The 26,963-nt window shown below is 45.7% G+C and overlaps 1 long non-coding RNA gene across 2 annotated transcripts; it reads left to right on the forward strand.

Moving 5' to 3' along the window:
• The first annotated feature begins 14,924 nt into the window (after positions 1-14,924).
• Positions 14,925-17,168, forward strand: LOC146889761 (uncharacterized). Of its 2 annotated transcripts, none has more exons than XR_014999723.2 (3): positions 14,925-15,165; positions 15,301-15,389; positions 16,666-17,168. It is a non-coding gene; the product is annotated as an uncharacterized LOC146889761 (long non-coding RNA). The 2 variants fall into 2 exon arrangements; XR_014999724.2 differs by having other exon boundaries at positions 17,078-17,168.
• Positions 17,169-26,963: the final 9,795 nt, after the last annotated feature.

A 26,963-nucleotide genomic window follows, 5' to 3' on the forward strand; every position in this document is an offset into this window, starting at 1 on the left:
CAACCTTTCTCGTGGACGTAATTGGCTGATCCGGTTCGGCCTATACCCCCCACATGTGGATGGAGGACGCTCCACCAACATGTCCTGGGTGGTCGATTTGCATCTCACCTAAACGGGGAGCCGTTCCCCATAGGCTCAAGATGCCACGGTTTTTTTTGTGGGTTTTTCACGGTCTTGACCTGAGAAAGCAAGTTGTACCAGCCTAAATATGCCTTAAATTGTCTGTTTATGCAGGTTTTTCACGATTCAGACTCCGGATAACAACCAGGTGGCCCCCGGCTTTTAAAATTCCCGCGGTCTTTCCATTCAACCCGCAACACGTGGCCGCCGCCATGTTCATTGGGGTCAGGTGACTTTATCACTAGATTCACTGAGAGTCAGATCACGCGACCAAGCTTTCTCATTCTTATGTATGTCCTGCCTTTCCTCTCCCTCTCTTCGGTGTTCTCATTAACTCTGATTACAGGTGTTTTGCATAGTGACATGCTTTCTGATAGGGCCCATCAGAAACATACACTTTGCCTAATTCCTGTTCTCTATGTATAATGATTGTTCATTTCATCTCGTTTCAGACTACAAAATCATAAACTGGTATGTGCTTTTAAGCTGTTTTTTTCCATTGTCAGTTCTGCCACTAATCTTAATGTTACAGTTTTTTTTTCTTTCTTTCTGTCTTTTTACAAATGTGGATCTTACCTATTAAGAGTCAATACAGTCAAACTCAAACAAAATCTTCCAGATAGATTCTATACTGCAGCTACACCTAATAATCAGCCCTCAACTGCTCAGAGATCTGGGAAATGCGATATTTAAATGTTTAATTATTTAAAAAACTTTTCATAACCAAAAGAGACAGGTTGGCTCCTAGCAAACACTCTGTTTCCTCCAAGAAGACAAAAGACAGATGGTTACGTCACTGACCAACGTCCATCTGCAGTTTGTTTCGACTGCCTAGCGCTGACCATTGGGCAAAAACTGCCTATCACCTAAACTGGAGACCTCCAAACGTGGACAGGATCACTGGAATCGACAGTCTAGCTGCGCAGGTAAGGTAGACCTGTCTTCCTAAAGATTTCTTAGTTCACAGGGTCTTCAAAAGCCTGGCAGCTCTACATTAAACAACAAAGGTCAAATGCAACCTTCAGCGACCAGGGAGGACCAAAGAGTAGCTCTAGGTGCCAACCAAGTAAGTTCTCTGTCATTTTTTAATCAATAACTCAAGTAAAATCTTATCCTTCTCAAAGATCTCTGACAGTCTGATAGCTGAGAGGTTTTGCCAGGTTGTCTCACCAAATAAAAATATTTTTCATTATAATTTCTGTTTTTACAAACCCAAGGAGTTCTTAATACAATGTATATGTCTAAAACTTCTGTTTTTCTTATGAGTTCCAGGGAGCCAAATTAAAAAACCCATCATAAACAGGTTAGATACAAACTTCTCAATTCCCTGGTCCTAAAAAATTTTTCCTCAATTTAACTTTGTCCTCTGTTCTGCCAACACCCTAACCAGGTACAAGAGACACCAGACATTTCCATGCCACAGACACCTGTCGGGAGCAGAAACCAACTATGCCAGGATGTGACCAGCACCCAGCTTCTCTCGGATCTCCCTCACCCCCACACCCCCCGAAAGACGACGCCCACAAATCAGCTGGAAGCAGTCTTGAGAATTTGTCGCCCCAATTCCTTCAACCTGTAATGTCTAACCTTCTACTTTTTATTATAAAAAGGATCCGGGAATGTTATTCCATTGGGACACTTTAAGAACTAACCACGCCCATCCCAGCCACTTTTGGACCCTCCCCCCGCCGCCATCCCCTCTCTCTCTCTCTCTCTCTCTCTCTGGTGTGTGTGTGTGTGTGTGTGTGTGTCTTTGTTTTATGTTTGTCTATATCTCCCTTTTAAAGTAATAAATGTCTAGCTTTATGTATAGCCTTATGTCCATTTACTCTGCCGTTCACTGCATCCAGCCGCTTGACTCTGCCGCTCGCCCAGGAACCCTGACTCCCCCCCCCCCCCCCCCCCCCCCCCCGCATGGCGCTTCCACTTGCAGCTGCTCTGTAAGCTGCCCCGGGACATTTTATCATCATATTCTTTTAAAAAGAACAAAAGGAAGTAACTCTTCCCCGTGAAGTCTAGTCAAAGTTAAAAGCCTGTTCTCTGAGTCAAGGTTATTGAGTTATCTGCTTTGAAAAGAAAGAGAGAGACGGGGAGCAAGGGAGAAAGGGACGGATAGAAAGAGAAAATGTCAGAATCTCAGATAGCTCTGACTGGTCTCCAACAAGGTGTATAGCCAAGGATAACATTGAACTGGTAATTCCCCCCTGCCTCCACCTTCCAAGTTCTAAGATTACAGAGTATACATTGTACTCTTTGAGCTGATGTTCTGATCTGGAGTATATGGTGTAAGAGTAGGGAGGGGAAGCCCCCTGTGGGAAGCAGAGCAAAGTCTCCTAGACTGCCCACAGAGATCTTTTCCCAGCCACTGGAACTTGTTTGAGGGCCACATGGCAAAGGGAGGTCACCTTAAAATGAGGAGAGTATCCTGGACCACTGGGGAGCCACAGCGGGATCCTAGGGGGTCCTTCAAAGTGGAAAGGAATAAGCAGAGATAAAGGAGAGAGAAAAGACTATGCCTGGGTGCTGTTAGCTTTGAAGGGCGGCTCTATAGCCAAGGAATGTGGGAAGCCACTAGAAACCAAAGAGGGCAAGCAAAGACACTTTACACCAGGCTTCTAGAAGGAGCAGAGCCCTGTTGGCACCTTCACGCTAGTCTAGTGAGACCCAGTTTGGATTTCTGAGTTCCAGAACTCTAAGATTCTCAACCTGTGTTGTCTGGAGTCACTGCTTTGACCGACATTGTGATAGTAACAACCGAAAACTACAACACCTCCAACAACAAAAAAGAAACGGTGTTCTTTCCAGAAGGAAGGAGGTGCTGGACGGGGAAGTACGCTCGAGCAGCTGCATCTTTGGACCAGTCTCTGGGCATCCTGTTAGGTATTTTCTAAGAGGAGAAGAAATCTGCTTCTCGTCACATCCATGGTCGTGCGCATCTGTTCCTTAAAGAAATGCTCACAGAAAAGCAAAGGCAGAAAAGTCTGTGTGCCCTGCACAACCTGGGCAGCTGTTTCCTTCCTCCACTGCTGGTTGCCAGGAGCAAGTTACCCAATCTTTGTAGGCGTCGGTAAGGTGATGACAGTTATCTGATAGTTTTTTTTTTTTATGACGATTAAAGATGTACACATATGAAGAACTCTGCCTCACTGCTGGCACATAGGGGACACTTACGAAATCTTACTAGGAATTCTAGTGACATCTGGTAATATAGTATAATTCTGGCCTCGGAGCCAGACTGCCTGGGTGGGGAAGCCACCTTGGCCTCTCAGAATGTCTGTTAGGGCAAGTGACATTATCTCTTCACCCCGTTTTGTTCTTATGCAAAACACAAACGTTATGAGCATTACCCCACAGAGCTGCAAGGAGGAGCAGGATTAAGACAATTAGAGCTGCAATTAATACAATGAAAGCACCAGCTAGCGCTTGATAGATACGATACACACCATCTTCCACCATCATTGTCTCCTTTAGCCCAGCGTCACCCTCACTCTGGCGGTTAATAACTAAACAAGCTTGGTAGCGTCTTGCACAGTCCCTAAGACCTTTCCAGGTGGGGAGAACGGCAATAGCGACACTGTGGAGGAACATTATTATCTTTCTTCCAATCAGGAAGCAAGATGTGGTAATACTCCGTCACCCTGCTGCAAAGGACAGTGGGAAGTCCATTATCCTAAACACCTCCCACCCCCCACGTTGGGACTGGGATGCAGGGAGTGTTCAACGACGTCATGTTTTTCTCTGCAGTCCTGTAGAAGCGTCTGGCTGACCTGTCGATTTCACGCTTGGTAACGCGGTGAGGTTAAGAAGCCCTGCGAACTTCCTGTTGAGAGAAATCCTTTCCACGCTACCAAGAACTCTCACTCAAGTAGATAACCCACAGGAAATACGACAGCCCATTCGTAAACCAGCCTTTGATGGCAACAGCTGATTTAATCAAAACATTCTGGTGCTTCCCCCCCCCTCCGCCCCACGTGAGCCCACACAAAGGATGAGCCCATCCAGCTGCGAAAAAAATATTTGACTTTGCCACATTTGTTTACTCGCCGGGACTGTTTAACTTGATCGGGCGGAGCAGTTGGAAAGAGCGGAATACCCGAGGCCTTCTATGACTCTGACAACTAGCAGGGATGGCAGCGACCTGGCAGCATCTCCCTTTCAACCTGTGGGTCACAGTTCCTCAAGTTCCTTGCCTTCATCCTCTGAGCCAGAGAACTGGCCCGGTTCTGCATCAGGCTTTGGGGGCAGGAGTGTAGAGCATGAACTTGAGAAAATAAATATTGTGTACTTGCCTAGCTGTGCAGATGATTTTAATAGATGATGCTTGTTCTACAAAGTCTATCGAAGCATTTGTGCAAGGCGTTGTCTGGGCAGGGCGTTGTCTGTCTGCTCAGGGCTAGGTGTCCCAGGAAAGTGATGTTCCCAGTTAGACACAGGTTAAATCTCAGAATTTCCAGTGTCATTAAGACCCACGCCAGTCACACGAATCCCCATCAGGAGCAGCAGATCCTGTGATCTGTGGTTGGGCTCTCTAGAAGCTTCTGGACAGGTTCTACGTTGAGGGCAGCTCTCCAAGTTTAAAGGCTTTGAGTGAGGCAGAGGGAGCAGAGGAGGGTCGACAAGATGGCTCAGTGGGTGAAACGGCTTCCATCAAGACAGATGATATCAGTTGGATCCCCAGAACCCAGGGTGCACTCTGAGCTCTCCATGGACAACGCGGCACATATGTGTACAGCCACGTCCCCTACAGAAATAAAATCAATGTCAACAGTTTTCACCTTTAAGGACAAAGTGGAGACAAGCCAGAGGAGGAGGTGGCTGTAGCTACAACTGATCTTTTCTGAGCTGGGGAGGATAAAAACACATGCAGTCGACAGACCCACGTCTGCTGGTTCAACTAACCGAAGTCTGAAAGTACTCAAACCAAAACTGCACCTGCCAGAACACATGGCAAAAATTGCATACCTTTCTTTTCTTCTTTCTTTTTTTTTGTTTTTCAAGGCAGGGTATCTCTGTGTAGCCCTGGCTGTCCTGGAGCTCACTCTGTAGACCAGGCTGGCCTCAAACCCACAGGGATCCACCTGCCTCTGCTTTCTGGGTACTAGGATTGAAGGTGTGCACCACCACTATCCAGCAAATTATAAAGTAATTGTTTTAAAAATTGTTTTTACAAGTATGCATTAATCATATGTAACATTGGTTTCATTGTGGCGTTTTCATAAAGACACAATGTCTTTTATTCATTGCCATCCTCCTGCCTCCCACCCACTCTCTTTCCCACTCGCCCTCCCTGCTTTCAATGTCTTTTTTTTTTTTCTTAAGTGACCAATGACTTCCGTTAGGGTTATGCACAGGACTGTGGGTGGGAGTCATGTACAGGATGGTGTGCACCTCACCAGTGTAGTGTCTACACCACTGAAGAAAATGTCTCTTCCTCCCTTATGAACTCTTCACTGTGTGTAAGTCCTTCTGACTGCTGGCAGGTTCAATCTTGTAGCAATCTAAGGCTGATAATCACAGCCGCTGTGTGTTCAGCGGTGCAACAGGCGATTCACGTCCAAAAGTCAGCGTTGCACCCTGTTTCCCCATCTCCTCCAGTTCCTCTACCTTCCTACCCCTTTCTTCTACCCCTCTTCTGTGATATTTCCCAGGCCTTGGATGGACGAGGTGATACGGATGTCCCACTATGGCTAGACTGTCAATGATAGTTTATTCCCACTGCTTTGACCAGTTAGGAGTCTTGGGGGTCACTGGGCAGCTGCAAAGAGAAGTTTCTCTTTAGCTGGGTAAGTGGTACCTAGAACTGATGGCTTGCGTGCCATCCCTGGCAGCCAGGTGAAGGCAGAAGGAAAGAACCAACTACTCAAAGTTGTGTTCTGTTCTCCATACATGTACCGAGGTTCCTCCACACACACACCCTCACTCACATACACACATGCACACATGGACACATGCACACACATGCATGCATACACACACACGCACATACACGCATACATACACACATGCAAACAATATAAAATTACATGAAGAAAAGGAGCAGCAGCTCCACTGATCATAGCTGACAGGAGAACTATCCTATGGGCATAAACATACTTCTTTAAAGGTCAATTTAATAGGTTCATTTTAGAAGTAACATCTCATATAGCCCTAGGAGGCTTTGAATTTATCTACATAGTTGGGGATGGCCTTGAACTTTTGCTTCTCCTGCTTTGATGTCCTAAATGCTCAGATTGCAGACCTGTACTTGGTTTACACAGCTCCAGCCATGGAACCAGGGCCTGTGTATGTTGAGTTGTTGAGTGAGCATCCGCGATTCCAAAACTATTGTGAAGAGGCAGAAGAATTGGCTTGGAGTTCATGGACCATCTAACATGCAGTATGAGGCACATGGAAGAAATGACTATGGCCTGGGCACTGGTGCATTACATATGCACTGATACGTGCACATACTTGCACACACACACACACACACACACACACACACACACACACACAAATAAATAAGAAACTTCTGTTCCCTAGTTCCTAGGGAGGAATAGAGGCTGCAGACTGCATTCGATAACTATTATAGTTTGGCATCTTAAATGCCTCCAAGACCATATGCTGACGTGATCCCAAGACTAGCAGAGTCAGGTTGTAGAACTTTTAAGAGGTGGGGACTAGGAGAAGGAGGTTAGCTCATTTGTGATTGTGCCCTTGAAAGGGACAGCAACACCCCAACATCTTCCCTTCCTAGTTACTTCCTGATTGTCATCAGATGAACAGTTTTTCTCTGTCCTGAAGTTACCACCACTCCATGGAGCACACATGACCATGGACTGGAGGCTCTGGAAATGTGACTAGTAAACTCATTATTTCTAGTATTTTGTTACAACAACAGAAAGCTAACACAATGACGGATGAGCAACCATGTCTGCTTAGCAAAGCTGCCACCAGCACCTCAGCAACAGGGTTTAAAGAACCTCTGGAGTGAAAAGCACCTTTACCCTTCAAGAGGCTAACGCATGCCAAACCCCCAGAGGCTTCTGCAAGAGCACCCCCTCCTCGGGTCCCCTCAACTGACTGTTCATTTGCATATTGTATGACGGACTACATAGTGTTAAGTAAAAATTGTTGGTCATCGTGGACCAGGTTCCTGAACCACACTAAAGTTCAATTTACTAAACTGAAACTAAATTGGCATCTGGCTTTCCAAGAAATCAGGTGAAAGATAACAGCTGAATTTCCCCAGAGGCAGCTTCAGCTGGCTCAACAATGGCACTCTTTTTGCCTTAATCCCTCTTCAAAATCGGTAACCTGAAGTGATCCAATATTAATTATATATTTTCCTATTCCTGTGTCTCTCAGCCCGATGTTTTTCCAGGAAAGCAGTCTGATGTGACAAATTCACTTTTCTTTCTTTCCTTCTTTCTTTCCTCCTTCCTTTCTTTTTTTAAACTTTTATTTATTTTAGATCTTTCAACCTACGGGAAGGATCAAGCCCCTTCTGCCGAGCTTATGAAAACCCTTCTATGGAATGAAGTGTTGCCTGATTCTAGAATCAGTTTTAGCTCAATCAGCAACTGTCCAGAATGCACAAGGCACTAGATTTGATTCTTAGCATCTCATAAAATTGGGCATGGCTGTGTACACGTGTAATCCCAGTGTATAGAATTAGAGGTGTAGGTTGGAGGATTGGCAGGTCAAGGATAATTATCCTCATGAGGTTCTAGGTCCAATCTGCTATTGTTGTTTTGCTGAATAGTCATGTTGTCAAAACTGCCTTCTAAATATTTCTGTTCATACCCATAGTTTGATGTTTCTCTCCACCTTAGTCATAGAAGCTTCTTTTTCCAGTGGGCAATGGCTACTACAGACACTCACAACTGGTCAGAGTAGAGAGAACAAGGGACTGTGAGTGCTCATGCCTGAAGGAGACACATCTATAGCCATGCCTCTCACCAGGTTAAGGGAGCATCGCAGAAGAGAGTGCAAAGGCCTGAGGATGGAAAGGTGAGCTGTAAAGGGCTATGTTTTGGACATGGCGTGGCCATTGCCTTTCAGATCTCAGAGCATCTGTCACTACTTGGGCAAGATTGAGCCAGTCAAAATTCCACCAAATGGATAGGGGAGGAACTTTGGTGCTATTGGCTGTAAGTGACTGCTGGAGAAGTGGTGTGGGACAATTCTGTATTCTGACAATTATGTTTTAAATAAACACTAATTGGCCAGTAGCCAGGCAGGAAGTATAGGCGGGACAACCAGACAGGAAGTAGAGGCAGGGCAATGAGAATAGGAGAATTCTGAGAAAGAGGAAGCCCATTCCTCTGCAGTCCTGTCCAGACACCGAAGAAGCAAGATGTTACCATGCCATTGAAAAAGGTACTGAACCATGTGGCTAACACAGATAAGAATAATGGACTAATATAAGTTATAAGAGTTAAAAAGAAGCCCGATAAATGGGCCAATCAGTTTATAGTTCATGTAGACCTCTGTGTGATTTCTCTGGGACTAAATGGCTAGGGAACTGGGCAGACAGAAACTCAGTCAATAAAGAAGGGAGAGTTGTTGTGGAATATTTGTTTACATTGTGTGAAGATGTGTCACTGTGATTGGTTTAATAAAGAGCTGAATGGTCAATAGCTAGGCAGGAGAGAAGAGACAGGATATCGTATGCAGTACAGAGGAGAGGTAACCGAGCCATGTGACAGAACACAGATAATAGAAACATGTTAATTTAAGTTTTAAGAGCTAATCAGGAATAAGCCTAAGCTAAGATCAAGCTTTCATAATTAATAACAAGTCTCTGTGTCATTATTTGGGGGCTGGTGGTCCAAGAAAGTCCAATGAAAAAGATCTACTATAGACTTCTCTCAGTGGTAGGCCATGACCTGGAAGTGTAACCCCAATATATCTTTTCATCCCTTAAGTTGCTTTTGGTCAGAGTGTGTTTTCCACAGCAACAGAAAGGAAACCAGAACAGCGCATTATTGAAGGAAAGAGATGAGAAGAAAGAGGAGAAGAAGGAGGGGGAGGAAGAAGAAGAGGAGACATGGAGTTGGGAGGGGGACAGGGTAATGTATATTATATTAGGAAATGATCATGTGCTGTTTGAGCTCACTTAGAAGCTGACTCTGAAAGTGGGCCTGTGTTGAGGACTATTTGATCACACTGTGAACCCCAAGATTGAGTTATTTAAATAAAATCAACCATAGGTCAAGAGGCATAGCAAGGAACTAGTTGACTGGAAGGAACCATAGAGAGTGAGGGGAAGTCAGGACGTTGGAGAGGGAGAGAGAGAGAGAGAGAGAGAGAGAGAGAGAGAGAGAAAAGCACAGGAAGTAGAAGGGAGGGACATCCAATTAGAGGAGTTTTTGTTTCAGATGGGTTAGGAGAGCTCTCTTTCTGAGATGATGGCAGAGGAGGAAGGCAGAGAGGAAGAGGTGATAGCAGAGAGGAAGCCAGTTGCTTCTTCTGCCTTTCTGAGCTAGCAGGTTTTCACCATAGCATCTGGCTCCTGTGTCTTATTGGTAAAATGAAAAGAGTGAGACTTAGTTAAAACAGAATTTGACTCCCTATGTGGAGGTAGCTGCAGTGGTGGGCTGAGAAGACTCTGCCTGGCCCTTGGTCTCAAAGTAAGGCCACAGCAGCAGTTGTGGAGGCTCAGTCAGCAGCTGAGGCAGCAGTAAGGTCAGGAGCAGCTGTTGAGCTCCTCAGTTAATTTCTGATGGATACTTTGTGTGTCCAATTAGATGATGTTTTGCTATCTATCTATCTATCTATCTATCTATCTATCTATCTATCTATCCATCTACATACCTACCTGTCTATCATCTATCACCCACTTATTACTTGCTGTTCATCTTTCACTTTGGCTTGCTGTAAACTTAATAAACCCACTCATTCAAAACACCAAATATGGGTATTCATAGGTCACTCTCTGGATCCCTCAGAGATTTTTTTTTTATTCTGGTGGCAATTGGAGGAGGGAGAATAGGGGATAGATACAAAATGCACTGTATATATGTATGAAATTCTCAAGAAATAAGTTAAAATTTTTTTAAAATGGTAATGCCTTACTCTGTCCGATGCAGTGGCGCACACTTTGAATCCTAGCACTTGGGAGGAAGAGGCAGGCAGATCTCTGTGAGTTCAAGGCCAACCTGGTCTACAGAGTGAGTTCCAGGACAGCCAGGGCTATATAGTGACATCCTGTCTAGGGGAAAAAAAGAAAACAACCAAACAACAGCAAAAATAAAACCTAAATAAATAAATATTAAAAAGAAATAAAAAGAAAATGAATCACTGCTATCACAAAGGGTTTGTCCTAGTCCGAGGCCTTTTGTTCCCCCAGCGATCACTTTTATTGGGATGATTTTTTTTTTTAAAAAAGAATATGAAATTGGAAGGGACATATATTTGGGCACCAGGGACGGGAGGAACTGGAGGGCATAGTAGTGTGTGGATATCATCCAAATACATTGTATGCACCTATAAAACTTTCAAAGAATAAATAAATATTATTAAAAAGAGATGAAGCCAAGAGCAGACTCAGCTAACATGCTTGGGGTGGCTGGGCATTTTTGTTCGATGTGTCATAAGGAGAGGGAGCTTGCTTCTGGGCCCTCATCCTGTGTTGAGGAGGTCAATCTTTCCTCCCACAGATCCAGTAGCGTGTCGTCCCCCCCCCCCCCCCCCCCCCCCCCGCCCATGGCGGATTGGCGGATGGGCAGCCCTGCTCACAGAAACTTAACTTCAAGCCGGCTCATGTTCAGAATCTGGCTGAGGGCGTGGCACCTGGTTCCAGAGAAACGGCCCCAGAGAAGGAGGCTGGACAGGCAGCCTACGGCGAGGACGGCACAGGCTCGGCACTATGTGATGAACATTGAACACCCTCCGTCTCCGTGTTGTGTCCAGGCCACAGAAACAGGCCCCGTTCTCGCCACAAGCCCTCATGGTGGCTGAGAAATGCTCCAGGATGCAGCTGGAGGTAGGGACTGTTATGAACTGAAGCCCCAAGACCCATTTCAGTAGCTCTGGTCAGATCTCCCTCGAGAAATGTCTATTCGCAATGGTGTGGCTTGGGCAGTATGTGGAGCTGGGACCAGGATCTAAACCTGACTTTGTGGAGAGATATCTTGCTCAGCCTAGGCATGGGGGTGGGGAGGTGGGTGGAGGGGGGCCTTGGTCCTGCCTTAACTGGGAACTGGAATTGGTGTGTAAAAATAATAATACATAAATAAAAATAAACAAACAAAAGAAATGTCTATTCCAAAAGTACAATAAAATTCCAGATGTGTGAGCACACACAGCCTGCACACTCAGGGATGCGGTGGTAGCTTGAATGTAATTGACCCCCATCATCTTATAGACAGTGGCACTATTAGGAGGTGTGACTTTGTTGGAGTGGGTATGGCCTTGTTGGAGGAAGTGTGTCACTGTGGGGGCGGGCTTTGAGGTTTCTTATGCTCAGGATACTGCCGAGTGTCTCAGACTACTTCCTGTTGCCTATGAGATGTAGAATGATCAGCTACTCCTCCAGCACCACGTCTGCCTGCATGCCCCCCTAAAGAGGATAATGGGCTGAACCTCTGAACTGTAAGCGAGTCATCCCACTTAAATGTTTCCTTTATAAGTGTTGCCCTGGCCAGGGTGTCTTTTTGCAGCAATAGAAACCTTAACTAAGACAGATGTGGACCTGCCAGAGAACATCTGCTTTTCTAACAAGTTCCCAGGTGTAACACCCAATTCTGTGTTACCCCCTTGGTACAGTTCGCGTGCCACTGTACCATACGTGAATTGGGCAAGGGCCTGGAGATTGAAAGAACGTACAAGAGACCTGGGTCATTCGAAATGAGATCAGCATGGAATGCCATTTATTCAACTTTGGGGAAATCCTTATGTACCTAGCTGCTGTACAAGGATTTCTGCCCAGGCAGGTGGGAAATTACCTGGACTGAACAATGCCCTACAGCTAATCACCAGGCGGGGCAGAGGGAGCACAGGAACAAACAAAATGTTTTAGTTAGCTGACCAGAAATTGTCCTCAAGATGAACCCCAGGAGCAGGGGCAGACCCAGGCCCTACACCCAGGTGACTCTCAGCTCCACCTATTAACACTTGTTTTTAAAAAGATCAAAGAATTGCTCAGCTGTGTGACTAGAGAACAGGAAAAGGTGATACTGTCCTCCACCCATACAAAAGCCAAGGGCAACACTCTCATAGCAGAAGACAGGAGACTAAGGCTGTGAGGTTGATCTAATCATGGTATTACCTGATGTGGGATCCTTCAGAATCCCGCACCCCAAAACCTGTAGATTTCAGGTAAGTCTGTAGGTTTTGGGAAGGCTGGATATCTGTGTCAAATTGCGATGATACATTGGGAATAGAGAGAGGGATAGGAATCCAGCAAGGCCTGTCTGTTCAGGTTTCTCTTGCTTGCTCCTCCTGTGTGTGGAACAGGATCCTTCTAGAAGGATCTTATGATCTACTGCCACACAAGAAGCTCAGAGAATTTCCTCATGGCCACATCACAGAAGGCGAAGAACTTTGAGTGACATAGGGTTCATGGATGCCTTTTGGAGGAAGGGCTTCTAGTTTCTGGGACTCATTTTGAGGAAGAAAGACGGTTTCTTTAATTTTTCCTTGGAGTAAAAGCCACAGAAGGGGGCGGGGATGAAGGAGGACAGAGAGGGATTTGGTCTCAGATCTTTCAGTGCCCTTTAGTTCAAGGTATTCAGGCTACCAAGGTATCAGACTTAGATTTATTTTCTGAGAAGCAACACTTTACTTTGACTTTAAAATGGGGGCAGTATTTCCTTCCTTGCGTGCTTGGGTGAGACACAAAATCAGGCCTGCATGGAGTGTGTGTGTGTGCGCACGCGTGTGCACACACGGACAAAGCGTGTGATAAATGCTAGCAAAGGACCAGCCTTAGTTGTGATTTTTCTGTTATTGTAACTACCTGTGTCCAAGCTACTGCGTCCAATGGCTTATGTGGTAGCCCCTCACCTCCCCTAAGCTATCTTTCACTCCAGTTGGAGAAGAGAGTAGAGAAGGAAGGGTAATGGTGGGAGGGATAATCAGGTCAAAGTCAATTATGGTCAAGAGGCAAGCCAGAAGGAAGTATGGAAGGGGTACCCCTGCTGACCTTAACATACTTAAAAGTCAGATCCTCTAAAACGGGAGCCAGAGAGAGAATATGAGTGAATGTGTATGGAGTATTGAACACCCTAATTTCCTGCAAACTGAGTCTTCAGGTTGTGGAAGACATGTATTAACGAGGACCAGGTGGTAGAGATTCAGTCTCTAATATCACCCTGTCCTGTCTGTTCAGGAGTGAATAGTGTAGGATGTCATTTTCCCTTCACCAGCTAGACCAGGGTGTGTGATCCAAAAGCACAGGACCACAGGACCGCTGGTCACAAAGGGCTGCCTGGTTTCTATGAGGCTCTCTGTATACAACCATATACAAGGCAGGATTACACGATCTTCTATTCCTCAGGGGCCATCTGTCCTGTCCAATATAGAAAGTGTCCACTGTTTCTAGCTCTGTGTCAGGAAGTGTTGTGAGATACTCAGTCACGCTGTGAACCCCGAGTTTGCATGCATTAATTAAATAAAACCTTGGATCAAGAGGTGGAACCAGCAACTAGTTGACAGGAAGTACCCATAGAGAGTTAGAGGGAGTCCAGAAAATGGAGAGAGAAATGTACAGGAAGTAGTAAGGAGGGACTTTGAGTGTGGTGGTCCTTTTTGGTTTGGGATGTCAGAAGAAAATCTTTTTTGTTGTTGTTGTTGTTGTTGTTGCTGTTGTTTTTTGAGACAATGTTTTGCTCAATGTTTTGAGCCTGTCCTGGCACTAGCTCTTGTAGACCAGGCTGGCCTCGAATGCACAGAGATCCTCCTGCCTCTGCCTCCCAAGTGCTGGAATTAAAGACGTGTACCACCACTGCCCACCCGACTGAAGGTTTTTTATGGAGTCGAATTTTCCTTTGGGCTGCCAGCTCACAAAAATGACATGGAGACTTATTAGCAATTACGAAGACTCGACCTTAGCTTAGGCTTGTTCCTAGCTAGCTCTTATAGCTAAATTAAATTAGCCCATATTTTTAATCTACCAGGAGGTCATTACCTCATTTCCGTTTTGCCTATCCTGCATCTGGCTGGCAACTCTGCCTTTTCTTCCCAAATTTTATTAAACCAAATCAGAGGGACACATCCTCACAGTCTATAAAAAGATTATTTCACAACACCTTCTTGCTGGGTCCCTGGCTAAGGAGAAGGGTCAGCTGGTTGCTTCTCAGCCTCTCTGAGCTAGCAGGCTTTCACCCCAGTTTTGACTCCCGAGTCTTTATTGGTAAAATGGAAAGATAGAGACTCAGTTAAAAACTACCCTTGGCTGCAGGGGCAGGGGCGGTTCTGGGACACCAAGGTCCCTCTGGGCTTTGCCCTGAGCAGTGGGACAGTGATTATGAAGCTGCAGTCAGTAACTGAAATAACAGTAGACTCAGGCGCTCCCTAGACAGAAAACAGCTACTGTATGGGGTTGGTACCCTCTTTTTCACAGCACTCAAGTAGGAGTACTGAGAGTGTTTCCAGCCCTGAATCACCCGGCCCTAACCCTGACGTGGACCCAAGTTCATGAACATTTGCCTTCCCCCACCCTCTCTTCCCTGCCAGGCCGAGCTGCTATTCCAGGTACAACCTCAGATCAATTCTGCAAATATTATTGGAAGTCTATTTACTGACAAGCGTCATACCAGGAAACTGGAGGTGTGGCGATCCCTGTTTTGTTTATCAGTATCGTTCTTGGAATGCTCATATCGCACAAGTTATGGCTTCTTTGAAGTTCAGGTTCTTGATCTATATACAATTGATGTGGGGTTCCCCTCTGAATGCTGTGAATATGTTTTGTTACCCTTGGTTAATAAAGAAGTTGCTTTGGCCCGTAGCAGGGCAGAATAGAGCTAGGTGGGAAAACTAAACTGAAGGCGGAGAGAAAGAAGATGGAGTCAGGGAGATGCCATGTACCTGCTGAAGGAGAGAGACACCAGAACGTTGCTGGTAAGCCACAGCCTCGTGGTGATGCACAGACTAATAGGAATGGGATAATTTAAGATGTAAGAGCTAGCTAGGGATACGCCTGAGTCATCGGCCAAGCAATGTTGTAATTAATATGGTTTTTGTGTGATTATTCAGGTCTGGGCAGCCGGGAAACAAAGCACAACCTCTGTTTACAGTACAACGTGATCTTAACAAGGCCTCTGTGGAAAGATTGTGGAATGCCAGTGAGTCAAAAACCCTTAGAACAGTGTTTCTCAACCTGTGGGTCACAACCCTTAGGTCAAATGACCTTTTCACAGGGGTCGCCTAAGAGCACCAGAAAACACAGATACTTACATTATGATTCATAAAAGTAGCAAAATTATAGTTATGAACTAGCAGTGAAATAATTTTATGGTGGGGGGGGGTCACCAGAACATGAGGAATTGTATTAGGGCCACAGCATTAGGAAGGTTGAGAACCACTATCTTAGAAGGATGTGTGGCCCGCATTAAGTACCTAATCAATAATAACTAATCTAATGTTCTTTTAAAACTTATCACTCACCGCAGTCTGAATACTTGTGTTCTCTTGCAGCTCACTACTCTCCAAGGGAGCAACTTGGAGATGATTAGGGCAGGACCCTCAAAATGAAATTCATGTTTTTGTAAAGCAGTCTGAGAGATTGCGCTCGCCCTTGGGGTTGTGTGAGGTCACAATCAGGAGCTGCTACCCTTGAAGGAGAAAGAACAAGCCCTCAGGAGATGGGGAATCTGCAGGCACAAGATCTTATTTTCCTAGGGCCAGGACTGTGAGTAATACATCTCTGTAGTTTCTGAACGTCTCAGGGCAAAGAATTTTATTTTCCAGTATGAATGGATGAAGGCATGATTATTACCACTGCCACCAGAGTAACCGAAACACTTGGAGCCTTCAAGCTGATGGAAGGCACAGGGTAGCTGGGAAAACAAGCAATTTGAATAGCAGGCTAGGTCTCAACCTACGTGGACCTGCATGCAGAGGCACTGTTGAAAACATTTGGGGCGGGGAGGGGGGGCTGGACAGGCTTAGGGACTGCATAAGTCAGAATGAGAATGGCCTTCAGAAGCTCATAGATTTGAATGCTTGGTTCTCTGGGGACAGTTGGGAAGGATTAGGAAGTGTGGCCTTGTTGGAGGAGGTAGGTCACTGGGGGTGGCTTTTGAAGTTTCAAAAGCTTGCACCAGGCCCAGCTCCTCTCTGTGTCGGCTACCTGTGGATCAGCACCATGCCTATGTGTCTGCTGCCATGCTCCCCATCCTCTGAAGCTGTAACCCCAATTAAACAGTCTCTTCTATAACTCACCTTGGCCATGTTGCCCCTTCATAGCAACAGAGCAGTAACTAAGACAGGGAGTTAGGGTTAAAGGAAAGAGTGGCTTGGAAGAGACCAAGAAATGACGAATGCGATTATTAGATATGGGAGGAATTTGGAGGAGAGGGATCGTTCTGGGAAGGGGGACAAGCGCTGTTTGGTTTGTAGGTGACAAAGGACCGGCCCTGGAGAAGCAGAGAGGTAAAGACGGGAGAAGGACACAAGGCTGAGATCATGCAGGCCCCGAAACTGATCGCCGATTTACTCTGGAAGTAGAGGAAGCATTGACTTTCTTGTTGAACTTTAAGTCAGGCAGGAGAGATGGAATATAACAGATCATTTGCTATTCTACTTTAAAATGTCATCTTGTATGCATGGGGAGAAGGGGCTTCATGGGTGAGTTCTGTCCAACACCCTATGTGAGCTTTCTAAAATAAATAACAAAACACCTGACAGGGTCTTGTCACTGTAAACGTCCACTTATTTTCTGACCCAGTGTGCCATTTCAAGGTTCTTACGCAAGAGGAGCAATCTCCACTTCACTTCCACTTTATGCTTGCTTTCTGTTTTGTGTTTACAGTTGAAGGTGTAATTCCTTAGCTTCCTGCTCTGGTCTCCCGATGTTGGTTCTTCTCGGGCACTGTAACCCGCAAATAAAGCCTTCCTTCTTTGAGGTATGGTGTTCGGGGTGTTTTCTCACAGCAATAGAAAAATGACAAACACACACATGATCCCAGAGCTTACCAGTTTGGCCTGACTGCCTAGCCAATGTGTCCCTGGGACCCTTCTTTCTCTGGCCAACACTCCTTGACCAGCGCTGGGGTTACACACACATATCCTCTGGTGCCTAACTTTTATGTGGGTGCTGGGATCCACACTCAGGTTCTCATACTTGTATGGCAATAACTGACCAACTAAGTCACTTCCTTGCTCCTTATTGCCATGCTTATTCATGTGATTCTGCAGCTGGAATCAACCAGGCGCAATAAAATTAATCTAGTTGACAATAAGTATGTGGTAGGGTAAAGCTTGGGAGTTGTGGCAGAGTAGAATGCATTGTAGACTGCGGGCTTAAAATATTATGTTGAGAACGACAAGTAATTGCCTGTTGATTTTGCCAGACAAATTTGCCTCTTCTAAGAATGTGTTTTTTTAATGGGAGGGAGAGAGAGAAAAAAAATGTTCAGAGGAATTTGTAATAAAAATCTTTCCAGAAAGTATTGGAAAAGCCAAAGGAAAAGGCAGAATTTATCACCTTGATGTCTAGAGGGCTATTTGCAAAGATTTATTTTTAATTGTATGTGTATGTGCATGTGTGTGCACGTGCGTGTGCGTGTGCGTGTGTGTGTATGTGCATAGGAGACCAGGGAGACCAAAAGTGGGTCTTGAATCCCCTGGAGCTGAAGCTACATGTAGTTGTGAACCATTCCCCATGGGTCCTGGGAGCCAAATTCTAAAGAGATTTGTGTGTGTTTTGTGTGTTTCATAAGAAACAAGACTTTAATGTTTATTTTAGGATTTTTGGCATACAGATACTCACATACTTCTTGTCTGGGAACATATTAAAACAAAACAGAAAAGATACGACTTTTCCCTAGATAATTCTTAATAATTTCTGAGAAAACCAGGTGTTGTGATTTTGGCTTGTAATCTTAACACTCTGGAGGCTGATGCAGGAGAATGGCTGTGAGTTCTAGGCCAACCAGAGCTACAGTGTGAGCTCCTGTCTTAGAAAACAAACAGAGAGACAGACAGACAGACAGACATGTTCTGGAGGGACTTGCAGAGATGGCTCTGTGATTAAGAGCACTTTATGCTCTTCCAGAGGATCCAGGTTCAGTTCCCAGAACCCACCTGGTGCATCCATCCATTTGTTTCTCCAGTTCCAGGCTCTGATGCCCTCCTCTGACCCCTGCAGGCACGAGGCATTCATGCTGCTTACATGCAGACAAAACACTCAAACACACGAAATAAACACGTTTTTAACCCCTTTGGGCTAGCTTTCACAGTTATTTGAAGGACCCTTTATAAAAGCAGTTTTCTCTCCCAACTTTTTTCCCATATAAAGTGTTACCCTTGTGCAGACCATTCTACTGTTTCTGATATGCTTGCAACTACAGAACCGTCTGAGTAACGTATTTTAGCTTAGTTTTGCTTACCTTTTTGTTGTTGTTGTTGTTGTTTCAATTATCATCAAAGGGTGGTTACAAAAGCCAGGAATATATAATGCCCTGGAGGAGAGTGATTGCAGCCATCATATAAAGGGAAGCCCTTGTTTGTAGACTCTCCTCCTCCTTTTTGGTTTTGTGAGACAAGACTTCTCTGTATAGTCCTGGCTGTCATGAAACCCTCTCTGTAGACCAGGCTGGACTTGAACTCACAGAGATCCTCCTGACTCTGCCTCCAAGTGCTGGGATCAAAGGCTTGCACCACCACTGCCTGCCGGGCTAAGCTTTCTTTGTGGTGAGGCAGGCATAATATAACCTTACCAGGTTAGGTTTCAGAAAATATTGATATATGATCAGCTGGCTTTCCTTTTTAGAAGGTGCATGCAGCTTTTCCTGTGGTGTGTGGAGGGAGCTGCTTTTTTGGCTCTGCCATGTTTGTGCCTAAAGTTAGTCTCCCCCTTGATAGGTTGATCTGCGGCTGTTGTTTCTCAGAATTCCATGATTGAGCCAGGAATGGCATGTGTTGTTTAAGGATACGCATTTATTTCACCTGTCTGGATTACCACACCGTCACAGAAGACTTTGACCTTTGTGAATGTGTCTGGAAAGTCAAAAACATTTAGAAGCCTAGGGCTATTGACACTATCAACTGTTCTTTGGGAGGTTATGGAGCAGGAGTTGGAGGTAATTCAAATGAGAAGAAAACTTGTGTAGTGTGTGTGTGTGTGTGTGTGTGTGTGTGTGTGTGTGAATGTACAAATTTGTATGTATGTCAATAAATAGTGTGTAATGGCCAAAGGACAATCTTTGCTGTCATTCCTTGAACACTGTCAATCATGCCAGTAAGAGATAGGTTCTCTTACTGGCATGGAGCACACCAATTAGCCTGGGTGGTCAGTGAGCCCAAAGGACCCGCCTGTCTTTGCCTCCCGGCACTCCAGTTCCTGCGGGTGCCACCAAACCTGGCTTCTTTTCACATGGGCTCTGGGGATCAAACTCAGGTCTTTGTGCTACCAAGGCCACCATGTTTCTAACTGAACTATTCCTCCAGCCTGACGAGGAAACATAATCATGTATTCAACCCACCTGTTTTTCATGATGCTAAAAGGAAAACAAAAGCTTAGAGGAAGTCCAGAGAGATGGCTCAGAGGGTAAAGACCTTGCTGTAGAAGTCTGACAAGCAGGGTTTGATCTCTGGGACCCACATAGAAGTGAAAGGAGAGAGCCGACCCCACAAAATGCCAACCGCATGCTGTAGTTAGGGTTCCAATTGCTGTGAAGAGACTTTTATAAAGGAATACATTTAATTTGGGCGGTTTACAGTTTCAGAGGTTTAGTCCGTGATCATCATATCAGGAAACACTGGAAACAGGCAGACACAGTGCTAGAGAAGGAGCTGAGAGTTCTACATCTTCATCCACCGGCAACAGGAAGTAAACTGTGACACTGGGCACAGCTTGAGCACAGGAGACCTCAAAGCCCGCCCCCACAGTGACTCACTTCCTCCAACAAGGCCATACCTACTCCAACAAGGCCACACTTCCTAATAATAGTGCCACTCCCTTTTGGGGGCCAATTCCATTCAGACCACCACACCACACAAAGGTGGAACTGAGTCCTTTGACTCCCACACATGCATCGTTTAACTCTCTTGACCCCCATACAGGCACCATGGCATGTCTACTGGTGTCATTCAGAAGAACAGCAACAATATTAATATCCACCAAGGGTCTTGATCAAGGTGCCCTCTTCCATGAGGCTAACTGAGACCTTCCAAAGCTTCTGCGGAGCTTTTCTATCTCGCATGAGGTCTCGCCCCTTGTTGGAATCATCCCAAGATGGAGACCCTCGCACAGCCCCTGAGATGTTCTCAGGGGGTAAACCCAAAAGGCCCAGAACATTGGAAGAATGTGCTGTGTTGATCAGGTGAGTCTTGTCCATGTTCTTGACTAGATACTAATTTTAGGTGGTCAGACTCACAAAGGATTGGGGCAAAGCTTCATGAAAGCTGAGCTCCTCTTGGTTGTAGGTCTAAGAGTAAAGTTAATCACAAGAGCAAGCCAAAAAAAAGCACATCAAAGCATAAGATGAAAAAGTTAAGGGGACCCAAGCCAGAAAGAAGATAATAATAATAGTAATAGTAATAATAATGATGATGATGATGATAATGATAATAGTAATTGTAACATGAGGGCTGGCTTGTTGGGGTTTCTGTCCTGCCCGGTACCCCAACAGCCGGCAAATCCCAAAAGAAAATCACACACAGGACTCCATAAGATTATAAACTGATTGGCCCATTAGGTCAGGCTACTTATTAGCTCTTATAACATATATTACCCCATTATCCTTATCTATTTTAGCCACATGGGCTCAGTACCTTTCTCAGTGTGACAGCTTACATGTTGCCTCTTCGGTGATCTGTGCAGGAGTGGCTGAGAGAGAGCTTCTGCTTCCAGAATACTCCCAGTCTCTTTGCTCCACCCCTACTTCCTGTCTGGCTTTCCCGCCTATACTGCCTGCCTGGCCAATCAGCGTTTTATTAAAATATGATTGACAGAATACAGATAATTCTCCCGCACCAAGTAATAATAATAATTATAATAATTATAACAATGATAATAAAAGGCTCATTTTGTTCATTTGTTCTCCCAGTGTCTGAGTTCTGGAGAATGCCTACCATAGCCAGGGTTGGAGGGAGTTTGGAGTATTCGGGATATAGCAGTGAGGACACAGACCAGGTTTCTACTTACATCTCCAGGGAAAAGATAGGGAACACAGCAAATGAACAACCGCTGGAGTGACAAGTACCAGCAAATTCATAGGTGAAAGTTAAGCCTGAAAGAAAGGAAGAATCACTGGACAGGGCGGAAAAGTGGGAGAAGCAGCCTTTCTGAACAAAAGCCCTCGAGTTCAGTGATGGCCTGACGGATATTGGGGAAAGAGCATCTGGGAAGGAACAATGGCCCTGAGGCGTGTGTGATGTGTTGAGAAAAAAGGAGAGGAAAGGTTAGAGCACCGTGGGGGAGGAGAAAGGAGATTAAAAACTGTCTTGCACTGGCGAAATGGTATCTTTCTCAGAATTAAAGTCTTGCGATGAACCTCGGATGGCACAGGCCAATCCTGTCACAGAGTCCCCACAGCAGCCGAAGGCAACCTCCATTTCTCAGAAGTACTTACATAGAGTCGCTCCTGCACAGCCTACGCAAGCAAGCAATCTGGATTCTCACCTGAGGCTAATCCGCCCCGGGATTTACAGTGACCCTTGAAGAGGCTTTTTTTTTTTTTTTTTTTTTTTTTTTTTTTTTTTTTTTTTGTGATTGTTGTTGTTAAACAGGGTCTCCTTAGGTAGCCCTGCCTGGCCTGAAGCTCACTATGTAGAGCATGCTGGCTTCAAACTCATAGAAATTCTCTTGCTCCTGTCTCCTGAGCACTAGGATTGAAGGTGTCTGCCTCTGCGCCCAGCAGTTTTTGTGTGTTTTTGTGGTTTTCTTCCCCCAGAGAAAATCTTAGTTGCAACTTGTACCCAAAAGCCTGTAAGACTAGGCAGGAATATAAAAGAACGAAATAAGTCAGCCATGAGAACTCAGTCTCCTCCCTCTCCTTGTCTCTCCTGTTTGTTTGTTTGTTTTTCGAGACAGGGTTTCTCTGTGTAACAGCCCTGGCTGCCCTGGAACTCCTTTGTAGACCAGGCTGGCCTGGAACTCACAGAGATCTGCCTGCCTCTGCCTTCAAGCTAGTATTAAAGGCATGTGAGCCACCACCCCCACAGCGAGAATCCAGTCTCTTCAACACAATGAGTTACTTCACTTCCGTGGACAAATATGCTTTCTTCCTCTTGCCATGATATAATTAGTCTTTTAAAATATCTTTAAATTATGTGTGTGTGTGTGTGTGTGTGTGTGCACGTGCGCACCCGTGCATGCGTGTGTGCGTGCCACGGCATAAACCTGCAAAGGGATATCTTTGAAGGTCAGAGGACAACTTGTGGGAGTTGGTCCTCTCCCTCCACTCTGTGGGGTCAAGGGTTAGAACTCAGTTGTCAGGCTCCATGGCAAGTATCTTCGCCCACTGAGCCATCTCATGGACTCTGTATTCAATGCTTTTGGGGCTTTCTCTTATTTCCTCACTACGGACGGACACTAAGGTATAGAGAATTATTCCTCCACCATAAGATAAAACCACAAAGGTTTCCCACAAACAACAATTTATGTGCAATGCTGGGGACATCACGGAATGGGGGAGGCCTGCAGCCAATGGGATGACCGTGTGCTGGCCAAAGAAGGCAGTCACTGCTCTGTTTCTGCTGATGCTGTCCTGAGGGAACGCGACATCACGTTGACAGATCATATGCTTAGGCAAGAGAGGGGGTTAAGCTGGATATTTGTGGGGGGAATGAAATCCATCGATTTTTTTAAACTTTCTGGTATTGAATGGTGGTGTGCCCACCAACCAGTCTGAAGAAGTCAGCTCATAGGCAGGTGGTTTGCGGTTTCTGCTTTTACAAGAATTCCCGAGAGAGCTCTGATATGAATAACACTAACAAGCTGTAATGGCGAATCAATCCCACACCAGTTATGTTTTAAGGGGTTATTTATTTTGGGGGGTAAAACTTACATACACCATAAACCGTCAGGAAGGGAGCCTAGTCGCTGGAGCAGGAGCCGGGACCAAGCGCCTGATCCGGGATCTGTGGCTCTTTTTAAAAGAGAAATATACCACGCCCCCAGTGGGCTGGTATTTCAGCAGCTATTGGCTGACTGAGTGGAAGGCGCTGCCCGCCACACTGTGGGCTCGTGCTTCAGCGACTATTGGTTGAGGCAGCGGAAGATACTCCCGCAACAAAGCTGCACCCATCAGCCAACACTGTTGTGGGAAAATCTGAGGGCACAGCCGGCCACCTGCTATGTTCTCAGGTCTCAGAAGTCTGGAGGATGACTTCTATCTGCCTCACTACTCCTGAACCTCAACCCTGGCTGGGGGTGCTGATTCCAGGGGTAACCTCCTCTTCTCCTTTCTTTGACCTCCGGTGAGTCCTCTGCTATAGGGATGCCACAAGTAGGACATTAGGAAAGGGACATGGGAGGGCTGGAGAGATGGCTCAGCGGTTAAGAGCACTGGCTGCTCTTCCAGAGGACCCAGGTTCAATTCCCAGCACCCACATGGCAGCTCACAGTTGTCTGTAACTCCAGTTCCAAGGGCATCTGACACCTTCACACCAATGCACATAAAATGAATTTAAATGAACTTTTTTTTTTTTTTTAAAAAAAGGAGGAATGTGGGAATGAAAAGTGGGAGATGCTTCTTAGCATGGATAAATAGCTCCCGTCTTCCTCTTTTTAGTACTTTACTTCACTCCTTCCTTTTAAACCCCTCCACACTTAGCCCAGAGACAGCATGAGAGTGTCCCGGCTTATAGTTACCAAAGTCCAAATCAAACGAGGACAGGGGAAGATTCAAAAGTCATTGGTTCCCATACCCACGAATCCCAAGGGAAGGAGGACAGCTTCATGCAGGTCGGGTTCCAAGGCGCAGGAATCTTTTCCTGCCCCTCCAGTCCCAGCTTCCTTCTCCTGTCTTCGTTCTGACTTACTTGGTCATCATTGCTGATTCTCCTGAAGCGTTTCTACTCAGTCTTGAAGACGAGGGTCTAACTGCCTGAGGGGGTTGTGACACTAGACAGGGCCTTGTGTCCCCGGCCCAAGTTACTCCCGTGGATAAACTAGGCTTATGTGTGCTCTAGAAGAGTGAATGATCCCAGAACCAGAGAGGGCTGAGGATGCTCTGTGTTGCTGCTGTAAAGATGTGGGATGGGAGACATTTAAAGAGGAGGGGTAGAGGACCCTTAAATACGTACTTTAGGCCTACGAGTACATGAGACTCATCCTTATCAGACTTAGTTGCCAAAGAACACCTATCGGTCACCCAACTTCTGTAAATTGGTAGAGACGTGTCAATTACAGTATTAGCATATCCTCATTGCAGAACAAACATGTCTGGTTTGGAGCCCTTAGAAGGATTGTTCAAGTCCAGGCTATTCCCCAAGGCAGGGAATGGAAGGGGCTCTTTAATTTTGTGAACAACACTCCCAACCTCTCCTTGTACCATAGGAAGGAACCAGTTTCACCATATTTACTCTTGGTTCTCTGACAAGAGTCTGCAAAAGGGCAAGGAAGTCACGTAACAGACACCACAGTGACCCGGGCGGTTTGTCCTGGTGTGCACTAGACGTGTTGCAAGCCCTTCAAGTCTAAGTTTGTTGGGAAATCAGAGTGGGAAGATTGGCCCACAGGTGTACAGGAAAGCAATCGGGTGGGCGATGCTCTGAGGCCTTTGACCCGAGACTCTGAGCCCTGGAACGAGTGGCAGGAGTGGTAGGGAGGGTGCAAAGCCAGGGTGTGCTCTTCTCCTAAGTGGGAGGGACCATCAGGACTCAGTCTGGGACATTTAATTGGAGATACCTATGAGATGTCTCCAAAGATGATGCTGAAGGACAGGGTGAGAGCTCAGGAGAGGGGTCCCTTCAACAGTGAAGTCCAAGGTCAATAAGATATACTCTATGTCAGGGCAATTGAAGATATTGACTCACATGTGACTTTGGCAAAATCATGACTATCAAAAATACTAGATTAAAGAATGTCCGATTTTAAAATTCACCCCTATTCGGTTACCCCCAAATACTTACTTTCCCTTTCTCCACATCCACTCCTGGTTTTGCCCAGATGCTTGCATAATTGCATACTTTTGTTTTTCCTTCCCTTTTTGCTTGCCAGGATCTCATAGACATTTCCGGCATGGCTCACACAGTGTTTGTAGAGGATGTTTAAGAGATTGACAAAACACTGGACCTGAAACAGTCTAGAAACAAAAGGTTCTCAATCACTCTAGTGCTGGGACCTTTTAATACAGTTCCTGAATAAAACAACCATAGGGTTGGGCTGGAGAGATGGCTCAGCGGTTAAGAGCACTGCCTGTTCTTCCAAAGGTCCTGAGTTCAATTCCCAGCAACCACATGGTGGCTCACAACCATCTGTAATGAGATCTGGTGCCCTCTTCTGGCCTGCAGGCATACATGCGGACAGAATATTGCACACATAATAAATAAATTTTAAAAAATTTCGTAGGTTTTTCAAAACCCTACATAGCTTGGTGTCACGGCAGTAAACCGTGTGCCTACAGGAATCTTTGTGGACAGGGACTCTTGGTTGAGGTGACTGAGGTGGATGATCACAGTCTGCCCTGACCTGGATCAGGGAGAGACATTCTAGAAACACATCTGTGCAAAGGCCCAGGAGGCAAAAACGGAGAAATATCTCCTCCAGACTTATGAGTTTGAATACTGCTTCCTAACTGGCGGCACTAATTAGAACAATGGTTCTCAACCTGTGGGTCGAGGGTCTCCAAAAAATGCTTGCGTCGCGATTCATAACAGAAGTAACATCACGGTTATGGAGTGGCAACGAAAATAATCTTATGGCTGGGGGGCGTCACCACAACAATGCTGTATTAAAAGGTCACAGCATTGACCATAGGGCGATTGAGAACCTCTAGGTTTTAGGAGGTGGAGTTTCGCTGAAGGAAGTGGGTTGCTGGAGTGGGGTTCTCGGGTGGTAGAAGTAACCGATTATACCTGTTTCGGGGCCCCTTCTCCAGCAGACGGCACCACTAACTCCCATCTATGTGGAGGGAATCCTCCAGCTCCCAGGCCTTCCTTGGCCACGTCCTGTAAACCATGAAACAAAATCAATCCTTCTGCCCCTAAGCTGCCAGGTGTTTGGGCACAGAAATCAGTAAAATAACACAGTCACAGTTGGAAGATTTAGTCCAACTGATAAGCAGGAATTGATTTGTTTAATTTCTGCACACATGTGCGTGCACGCGCGCGCGCACACACGTACACTTTATGAGTTCATAAGCATAGGCACACATTTTCTCTAAGGTTCTTTACCAAGAAACTATCACCCATACAAAAAATGTTAGCCTTTGTGAACCCGAGACATTTTAGTGGTTTAAAGTTTAATTTGGACCTCCGACAACACGGAGACGCTATGGGGGAATCTGATTTGTTCATCCGTGTTCACCTGCCCCCAACAACTTGCATCTAGCTTTTAATTTTACGGAAAAGGTTAGGGGTGTAAAGGAGGCGAGCGCCCTGTTCGGTTACTCAACCGCTTTGTGCAGACTTTCTCAAACTTCAGTAGGCTCCACCCTTCTCATCGAAGAGTCCAAGAAAACAAACAGCTCCAGGCTTACGAATCCATCGCCGACAAAGCTCCTCTAAGCTGCGTTATGCCCCCTCGT

The sequence above is a fragment of the Myodes glareolus genome, chromosome 26 (genome assembly GCF_982192425.1).
Source record: "Myodes glareolus chromosome 26, mMyoGla1.1, whole genome shotgun sequence".
NCBI lineage: Eukaryota > Metazoa > Chordata > Mammalia > Rodentia > Cricetidae > Myodes > Myodes glareolus.